Here is a 10,214-nt window from a genome sequence, read left to right as displayed (position 1 = left end):
ATTTGAAGCTTTTGTTTCTCCATTTAGACCTTTGTTGCACATACAAATCACTTATTATTTACCTCATGTATTGCACAAATTTATGCAAAAAATACACCAAATGTTTTCCTTATTGACCTTCCATGCCTCTTTCGGCGTACCCATTGCACACCAAGGTGCAATGGCTAGTATATATTTATTTTAGTGTGCAATGGCTAGTATATATTTATTTTTGATATATATATATATATATATATATATATATATACATGTATACACAAATATATATATGTATATATGTTTGTATATATATATCATTTCTTATACGCAACCTTTCAATATTCCATTTCTTGTCATTCCCATTTCTAGTTTCTGGTAACATAGCTTTCCACATGCACAAGAGAGATCAGTAAAAATAGTTTCAAGACATGGAGGGCAGTAGCCACTATGGCAAAGCTCCTGGCAGAAATGTTGACCACACCTCATCTTTTTCCCACAAGGCATAAGACATAAATGTGGATCCCAGTCCCCTGTATCAAGGTCAGACCGCCCTCGATGAGACAGAGGACAGCATTTATCATTGCACCTGTATCTACCACAGTTTTTCTTCTGTCCACAAACCTTTTCACACAAAATTTCTTTGTTGTCCTCTGTGGATGATGTGGCTTTCCAGCAACTGACTTTTATGGAAGAAGATCCACATCTACATTTCTGATCCACAGAAACCGAACAAGGAGGGCAGGTACCCAGGTGACAAGAATTCATGCACATATGTTTCCCACATGGAAGAAGCTTTTCACATACTTCTGAGCAGATTGGCACAGGATCCATGCATCTCTTCCTTTGATTTAGCATTTGTGTTTTCCCACAGGGGCATGTTTTCAACTTCTCAGGCAACAAATTACATTCTCTGCATTATCCTGGATGACATCCCAAGCTACAATTGTGATTTTGACAGGAGAGCATCTTCATACAAAGGTTCTCACATGCATACACACCACTCTTCCAGTCTACTTCACCATGGAACTCCAAATCCCCACAAAGCATAATTTTCTCTTCTTTCCCACAAAAGCACAATGCATTGACTGAAATAGTGCATGAATCACAAGAACCCTCATGACATATTTCATCACAAAAATGTCGACCACACCTTAGAAGCTTCTCACACACTTGTCCACATGATTCACCTGAGTTCTGATCAGAAAATCTCCTTATAATTGTTTTTTTCCCACATGGGCATGGCTCAGGTGCAGCCATTGCAGTACAAGGAGGGCAAGGACCTGGATGACATTGGAGTGTACAGCTATGAGGGCAACGAGACATTGTCTTCCTTCTATCAAGTGGCTTTCCACATGGCTCTCCACATGAGTGTGGAGTTGGATAGAAATCCTTAACTGGGTCCTGCATTTGTCCACAGAAACAAACATACTGAAGATCCTCTGCTCTTGAATACTGCACTGATTGACAGCCCGGGCATCTCCAATTAGAACTTTGACCTTGCCCAGTAGACAAATCTGTAGAATTTGGAGCTATTGCCCACTTCCTTATGCAATGTAAGTGAAAGAGTGCATATCAACTATTACAAGACCATATTGCTACTGACCTTCCCACCATCTCATAACAAATCATGCATTCCACCTTACTTGTATGAAGCTTCTGTTTAATCTCCTGCACAAGATTTGGCACATTTGGTTTCTCCAAATGAACAACATTCTCACTTTCCTGGTTCAACAGTGGCCAAGCATAAGCCACTGGCAATGGAGCATAATACCCCCATTCCTGGCTGCAACTTGCATTCATATCTCCAAGATATTCCATTTCTGATCACTTATGATCTACAGATTGTGAGGGATGCTTTCTGTCACTCCAGGGGACTCTTGAATCCTAACCTGAAGAATTTGGTTCAAACTTGGATGCCCCATTATCTTTCTCATTATAGTTTCTCAAAAGTACAAACTGGTATTGTCTCTGCCCTAACTGATCCTCAATCCGATCCCACAGGACCCACTGTTGCCCCTAAAATGTGGGGCACTCTTAACTGTTTTGGATTTTCATGCTTGTATACAGCACCTGTCTCAGAAGCTTGCGGTCCAATCTAACTGATTACTGACCTAGTCCAGTTGAGATCCAAATTCTGAAGAAAGAAAACGACAGAGAGAATTAGCTTAATCACAACAGTTATAACGACAAATTATCCATCTCCTGAATAGATTGATGCATTCCAACGCTCTCGTTGAGAAATCCAAACGCCTCAACAACTCCCGCTATTTTCTCCCAATTTATATTCTTTTAACTTTCAAACTATATGATATTGGATGTTTTAATAATTACTAAACGTGTATTATATTTAAATTAATGATGAATGTGAAAAAAATTAATAATTAATAAAAATACAACTTTCATTCTCACATCATTGGATTCCATGGTTTATAATGATCTTCAACTACTTTGAATTTAAGATCAAATATTAAATTCATTAAACACACATAATGCGATTCAATATTTTAATACATTTAAAATTAATCATTTTTTTAATTTTTGGTTAGAATGCTTAAAATATATGACTAAAATATAATATTATTTTAGTTTAATTTAAAATTATTTTATTTTCTTCATTTAATTTATAAAAGATTATATATAGAATTTTAGATTGTTTTATTTGCTTAAAAATTATCATACATATAGAAAAATATATTGCTAATTATATCATTGTTAATATATTTTACATAAATTGATATAAATATTTTAAACATGTGTAACAAAATGTAAAGAGATATCAATTTCGAACTATTTTATTTACTAGAATTTATTTTATTTTATTTCAAATAAATTAATTTATTATTATTTTATAAAATATAAAAAAAACATTTTATGTAAAAAAAAGTATTTTTTTTAAATCTATTAATATGTTTTTTAGACATTTGTTGATAAATTTTAATTATGAAATAACATATTCATTTTTAAAATTTAATCTTTATTTATTTTAAATTTTTGATTAATTATTTAATTAAAAAATTATATTATACATTTATCTCAAAATTATATTTTAAGTTATAAATTTATTTTTTTAAACTCTTTATTTATTTTGAAATTATTATATTTATATTAAATATTAACATTTTGATATCTAAATGATTGTCAAATTAAAGGTAAAAAATAAAAGCCTTTCTTAACATATTTTTTTCCTCCTGTGTTCACAATAGGAGTTAATTACCACACTTTTATTTATTTTTTTGCTTTAAGGTTTCAAAAATGGCTCTATGATAGGGAGGCTTTACAATTAATCACTAATTGTTTAATGTATTATATTATTTGAAGTTTGTTGTATAAACATTCTATAAAAATACATATAGTTGTTTTTTCAAAAAACAAATGTTAAATTTAAATCAAATTTTAAAAATAAAATAATTAAATAGTATCTTAAAAACAATTCAAATTTTGATAGTTTATATTGTAATGGTCATTATCTATTTCTCTCCTTCCTCTCCCCTCTATCTTCATCTATGCTTTTATCTAATCTAAACTCATCACACTAGTGACAGGAACTTGACGCTTTGCATCTCTTGTTATTCTAATTGTTATGATAATGTAACCATAAGTATAATATCTTCAAAATTATAATAATTAATATTGACTGATTATTTTAAAAGTAATTCTTGTCTATTCAGATACAAAATTAAAATTACAAGCATATTTATTACACAATATATATTTTTTAAATCTGTTAATTTTGAGTTGAAATTTTTTGTTATAAAAATAAAAACAAAAATAAAAATAAATAAAATGCTTTGACAATGTGAATCATATTTGATATTAGATGATTAGATATACAATAAAATAACTAATAACATTACATAATTAATGAAGCAATTGTTAAGAAATAAGAAATAAGATAGTTTATTTCCAAGGAAAAATAAATAAATAAAATATATAACCTTTCCAAAGTCTCTGAACAATTTAGAGGTAATAAACCCTAGTCACCAACATCCCATCCCTCTATATTTTCAAAATTCCACTTGGCCAAGCAATCTGCCACTTTATTCCACTCCCTATTATGGATAAGACAGAAAGAAATAAAGTAAAAAGACTAGCTAAGATTCATAATCTATTTAGCCACTAAGGGTAACTACCAATTCACTCCATCCAACCTTTGCTCATTTAAGAAATCTACAAAAAATTGAGAATCAAACTCATTAATAATCCTTCTCCAACCAAGGGAGCACCCTCTCTCAACAACATACAAAATAGCAAGAGCCTCCATCAAATTATGAGAATGTTGCCCTTTGTAAATGAAGAATAAAAACACAAGACCGCCATCACTGCCTCTACCAATGCCCCCAATTCTCACATGACTAGGATTACCATGGGAAGAACCATCAATATTGACCTTCAAAACCCTCTCAAGAGCGGGGACCCATCTCCCTTCTCGATGATTTTTTTATAACATCATAATCATTAGGATCCACTACCACAAAAAGGTCACATTTTACAGTTTTAGTCTCCTATAGCCTCCTAATAATTTTCTGTCACACCTAAGCCTCTCCCTACTTGTTATCTTGAAATATCCTATGATTCCTTTCCAACCAAAGATTTCAAAGAATGAGAGTAGGAACAATAACCCAACCAACCTGAAGAAAAGGGATCTTAATCAGAGGTTTACCCACTCTCTCCTAGATTTCAACTAAAGAAGTGGCATGAACATAAGCATATTATCATGCCTCCCACCACCAATTCCAAATAACTCTAGAATATTGGGATTGCAATAAAAGGCGAGAAGTGCATTCCTCATTATTGTGACAAAGAACATAGATAAAGGAACCTTAAATCCCCTCTTACACAGATTCTTCCACGTGAGGCACTTATCTTGGGCCACCAACCATAATTTTTTTTTATATTTTGGCCAAGAGAATTTATTTTATACCTGCTTCCACCAAGGCATACCAACCTAGCCATGCATCTTCCTATCTAGCTCCAAATATCCCAGGACAATAGAGAACTTACCTTCAAATTAGGACCCCAAGCCAGAGTACCCCTCTCCTCCAAGGAGATACAGATCCTACCTGCTAGGATTCTGGTAAGTTCATGTTGATCCTCCAGAGTACCACCACTGGGACACTCTTGAAGATCCTTCCAACAAGCCACCTCCAATCCACCAATAATCTTAACAATCTTAAAATCCTCAACCATCTTATAGCCAACTTTAAACTTTATGTTACAAAGAGACTGAAGATGAGGAAACTTAGATATAATAAGGGGTGCCCATTCCAAGAATCAACAAAAAAAGAGCATCAGAGCCCTTATTACAAATTCAAAATAAACCCTCCTTGATAAGCTTTGCTCCCCATTTGAGTGTATACCAAATCATGGAACCCTTCCCTGCAAAGAAATATTGAGGCACATCCAAGCTGCTCACCCCAGAAAGGTATTTATGAGTAATGATTCTAGCCTGATCTTGATCTTGACAAGTGCACCACCTTCAGTATAACTTAGCAACTAGCACCTGACCAAACATATTGGTCAACCAAGGACCAAGACCTCCCTCTTACTTTGGTCTACAAATGGAATCCCACTCGACCAAGCTCCACTTTAAGGAAATGAAATTAACATACCATAAAAATTGGTGGGAAGGGCATCAAACTCCTTGACAAATCTAGAAGGGGCAGCTTGCACAAAACATTTTTAAAATGACAAAGCCTAAACCGCAACCTTCAAAAGAGTCACTCTCCCAACTGATGAAAGACATCTACAAGTCCAATGACTAACTTTCTTATAAACTTATCCAAAATCCCCGACAAAATCTCTTTTCATTGAGATCCAACAATAATGGGAATATACATTAGAGGAAGAGTGCCTATTTGAAATCTAAGAATTAGAGCAATCATGGTCTGGATAAGCCAAGGAGTATTAAAGAAACAAATTAGAATATTTATTAATTTTTTGACTTGAGGTAGCCGAGTAGGTGTCCAAAGTCTTGCAAAAATTCATAGCTTCATCAATTATGGCCATGCCCATTAAAGCAGTATCATCCACAAATTGAAGATGAGAATGAAGAGGAATAGAATTACTCCAACTCCAACCCTAAATCAGACCTTGTCTTACATGAGACTTGGTGAATCTACCTAGTCCTTTAACCATTATAATGAACAAACAGGGAGAAAGAGGGTCTCCCTACCAAAGACTAGGAGAAGCAATAAAAAGCTTCGACGAATCCCCATTGATAAGAACATAAAACGAGGAAGAGGTAACACAACTCAAGGTCCAATTAACCTAGTCACCCCCAAAAGAAAAATTAAGAAGAACCTTCTACAGAAAGCCCCACTTGAACCTATCATAAGAGTTTTCCATGTAAAGTTTGATGAACATTTCCTTCTCCTTAGAATTCGCCATTGAATGTATAACCTCTATAGCAATCACAGTCCCATCTAGAATCTGCTTATCCCCAACAAAACCCCATTCTCTTCAGAAATTAAATTCTTTAGGCACACCTTGAGTCTACCAACAATTGATTTAGTGATAATTTTATAGGCCACATTACACAAAGAAATGGGTCTAAATTAGTCTTAACTATTTGCATCCTCTTTCTTAGGAATAAGAGCCAAAAATATGGAATTCATTACTTTTAACATTTGTTTATTGACGCGACTCATGAACCACCTCTAAAAGATCTAATGTGATAATCTCTCAAAATTCTTGATAAAATTCAATGGAAAAGCCATCATGGCCTAGGGTTTTACCTTTTTTCATATGAAACACCACTTCCTCCAATTCTTGCATTGAAATGGGTTGAATGAGAGCTTAATTCATCTCATTAGAAATTAAAGGGGAATGCAGTCCAAAATGGAGATTTCCTCAACTCTTGTAGGAAGAGAATATTTAGTGCATAAAGAAAAAAAATTTGAGCAACTTACCTCGAAATATCCCCCAAGGAAGATAGGTGGGCACCTTCTAAAGACATAAGAGAGGTAATAAGATGATAGAATTATGAAAAAAAATGATGTTCCTATCCCCCTCTTGAAATCAATCAATGCGATACTTTTCCTTTCAAAAAATCTACTCTTGTGATTCTCATTCCTCCAACTCCTTAACAACTATTGATTACTCTCTACCCAAATCCAGGGTCAAACCTTGATCTCAAATCAAATGAGTGATAGTGGCCAACCTAGATTGAGTTATCATCTTATTGAAGTGAAGATTTCCAAAATATCGTCTATTCCACTTCTTGAGCTTATATTTTACATACTACAATATTGTAACAAAGGAATACATAGCCCTACCATGAGTGGGTTTCCCTTCCTTCCACCAGAAATCCACCAAGTCTTGGAGGGAGAGATCGTGCAACCATATGAGCTGGAACTTGAAAGAGTGGTTTTTTGAAGTCCTGAAGGAAACAACTAAGAGTTTGATTGAACAATGATCAGAGCCTCTCCAATCCAAAATCTTTGAGCTAATAGGCCACCTATCACCCAACTAATAACAAGAGACAAGAAACCTATCTAGCCTCTCTAAAATAACCTCTTATCCACTTCTTCTATTGTTCCATGTAAATATACCATTCTTTGGTTTCACGTCAATTAAGTTTAGAAGATCAATATTATCTCAAAAGAGACCAATAAAAGGGTCCAATCAAGCTAAGCCTCCTATTTTTTCCTTCGAGCTAACAACTGCATTAAAGTCCCCAACCATAACCCAGGGGAGAAGGGGTGCTTGAGATGGAACATATCGAATGTGAGCCTAAAGATCAACCTTACCCAAGAGATTAGTAGGGGCATAGACATTAGTGAAAAGAAAAGTTTCACCATAGTCCAAACTAGAAGCAACCAAAGAAATAGAAGAGTGACTCAAAATCCACCATAGAGGAATAATCTTCTTTGGGTTCCAAAAACACACAAACACAATACCCCTCGAGCTGGCATCGGCCCCTACACACTGACAAAATCCCTGTGACCAAATTGTAGGAGCTTTGTTAAGCAAACCATCCACTATCAACTTGTTTTCTTGAATGAAAACAATATCTAGAGAATGAAAGTCAATTAAATCATGAATAGAATTTTGTCTGGGGATGTTATTCATACTCCTTATATTCCATGGTATAACTATCATTTATGTGTATGAGAGAAATGGGAGTCAGTGGTCTTCACTAACCTAGATTCTACTAAAGTCTCACCAATTAACTTTACCTTCACCTGGTCCGCCTTATGTCCTACTTTGAAAAAATTCTTAGGGCCCCTTTTGAGGTGTTTTTGATGCAAACCCAAGTCCTGGGGAGTCCCACTACTCTTACCTGGGTCCAAACTCTCTTTCACTGGAGAAAAAACTAGAGCCTCTACAATACTAACAACTTGTCAATCGAGAACTTTACTTGGTACAAAAACCTTAGGAGTCTAAGAGGGTAGGTTTGTATCCATCTACCCTTCGTGTAGGTGTACCAGAGCCAAATTATTATTATTTTTTTCACCTTCCTTTGTCAAAGCTATTCACAAAGATCCAACACCAGAGGACATGTTAGTAGGAATTCCCTCTTCCTGGATCACCTCATCCAAAGCATCAAATCAATTAAATATCTCATCATTTTGTCTATCTTTTAGGGTTCTCTTATGTCCTCTCCCCCTATTTTAGGGTTTAAATAGAACATAAATTTATTTATCCGTACCCCCCTCAACTAAAGGAGCCTTCCCTTTGTCAAGTTTAGGACTAGAATTAGAAAGAGCATTAGCTGCAACTATTGTCGGGTTGGATTAGTGACATTTCCATTGCAAATCTCCATATTCATGATAGATACAACATCTAAACGAAAGTGTTTTGTAATCAAGTTGCTAAATCTAGGAAGATGACCTAAGACAAATTTCCATAGAATCTAACAAGAGCTTATTTAAATCATTTTCAACACAAATGTAGGAATAGGAATTAGCTTTCTAACTTGATTTTTAATTCTAAAACCCATAGGTTTAGCCCAAAGAAGAGAAATTGAATGAAAAATATCACTCCACAAAACTTCAAGTGGGAGCCTAGGGAGACAAACCCAAACTGGGACTTTTGAGGGAAGCTCTTAAGCAAAGTTGAACCCTGCATAGCAGGGTTTGATGAAGATCCTAACTTGATTATTTTTCTAGTGATTATAAATCCCCATATACTCCAAATTGATGGTTTTTATAGTCCACTCAATTTCCATAGAATGTCATATCTATTAGAGCTAACAAATCACCCGAAGATGTCTAAACATGAGTAAAATGCATAGAAAAGAATTGATTGTGTTATATATTCATACTGACTCATCTATCTAGAATGTAAAAAGACATAATAAGGTGTTACAATTTCCATACAAGTGGAAACAAATAAAAAATCCAATAAAACAAAGGATGAAAAGGCCTTTATAAACTTATGCCAATAATTTTTTTTGTTAATAATAGAGTGCCAGGAGTAACTTAGGGAATTGCACCTAGAGACATACATGCAAAGAGGAGTGTCACACATCAATCATTGAGGAGTTCTGTAGCGAGATATTAAGTGATAATAATTCTATTTTTTTAATGTAGGATGAGTTTAACCTATTCAATATACTAAATTTTATATCATATTATTGACTTCTCACGTGCAAGTGAAATTTGGACATATTCATCTCAATAGTGGAAAGGAAACATTTTAAGCTCATCTAGATTCAATAAGGTGAAGCAACATTTGTAGGGAGACTAGTTTGGGATGTGGAAATAAATTTTAATTCATAACTAATATTTTCATTACCATGGCAAATCCTTTCCTTTTAATAAATTTAAATTCCTATAGAAAAATGAGAGTGATAATTATTGACTAGTTGAAGCCTTAAGATGTAGTGTTTATGTCTATAAATCCTTAATATTTCAAATCAAACATTGAATATTTTAAATTGTTTGTAAGTTTTCTTATCATATTTGATTTATTTATAATCTAATGATTTAGGTTTTATCTTTCTATGGGCATACTTTGGCCCATGAAAGATAACCCCAACCATTAGATTTTAAATCTTCAATGACCCAAATACAATTTTAGGCTTGATGGCCATTGGAGCTCCACGGACACATTTTAATCCATGGAATATAATCTTAGCCATTAGATTATAATAAAATTAATGGCGGTAATTAAAAATTGCTATTTTGACCCTAGACTAAGCAATTGTTACATTAAATTATTGGTGAATTAATTTAATTTACTACTATAACTTACAAATTATAAGGTTAATCTAATCTACTTAGGTATTTGAA

The 10,214-nt window shown here is 33.9% G+C and overlaps 1 pseudogene; it reads right to left on the bottom strand.

Moving 5' to 3' along the window:
* Positions 1 to 300: 300 nt before the first annotated feature.
* On the bottom strand, positions 301 to 1,797 carry LOC131077823 (NF-X1-type zinc finger protein NFXL1-like; annotated as a pseudogene).
* Positions 1,798 to 10,214: the final 8,417 nt, after the last annotated feature.

The sequence above is a fragment of the Cryptomeria japonica genome, chromosome 10, assembly GCF_030272615.1.
Source record: "Cryptomeria japonica chromosome 10, Sugi_1.0, whole genome shotgun sequence".
Taxonomy (NCBI): domain Eukaryota; kingdom Viridiplantae; phylum Streptophyta; class Pinopsida; order Cupressales; family Cupressaceae; genus Cryptomeria; species Cryptomeria japonica.
Note: the sequence above shows the minus strand (reverse complement) of the source record. Positions and strands in the feature narration are given on the sequence as shown.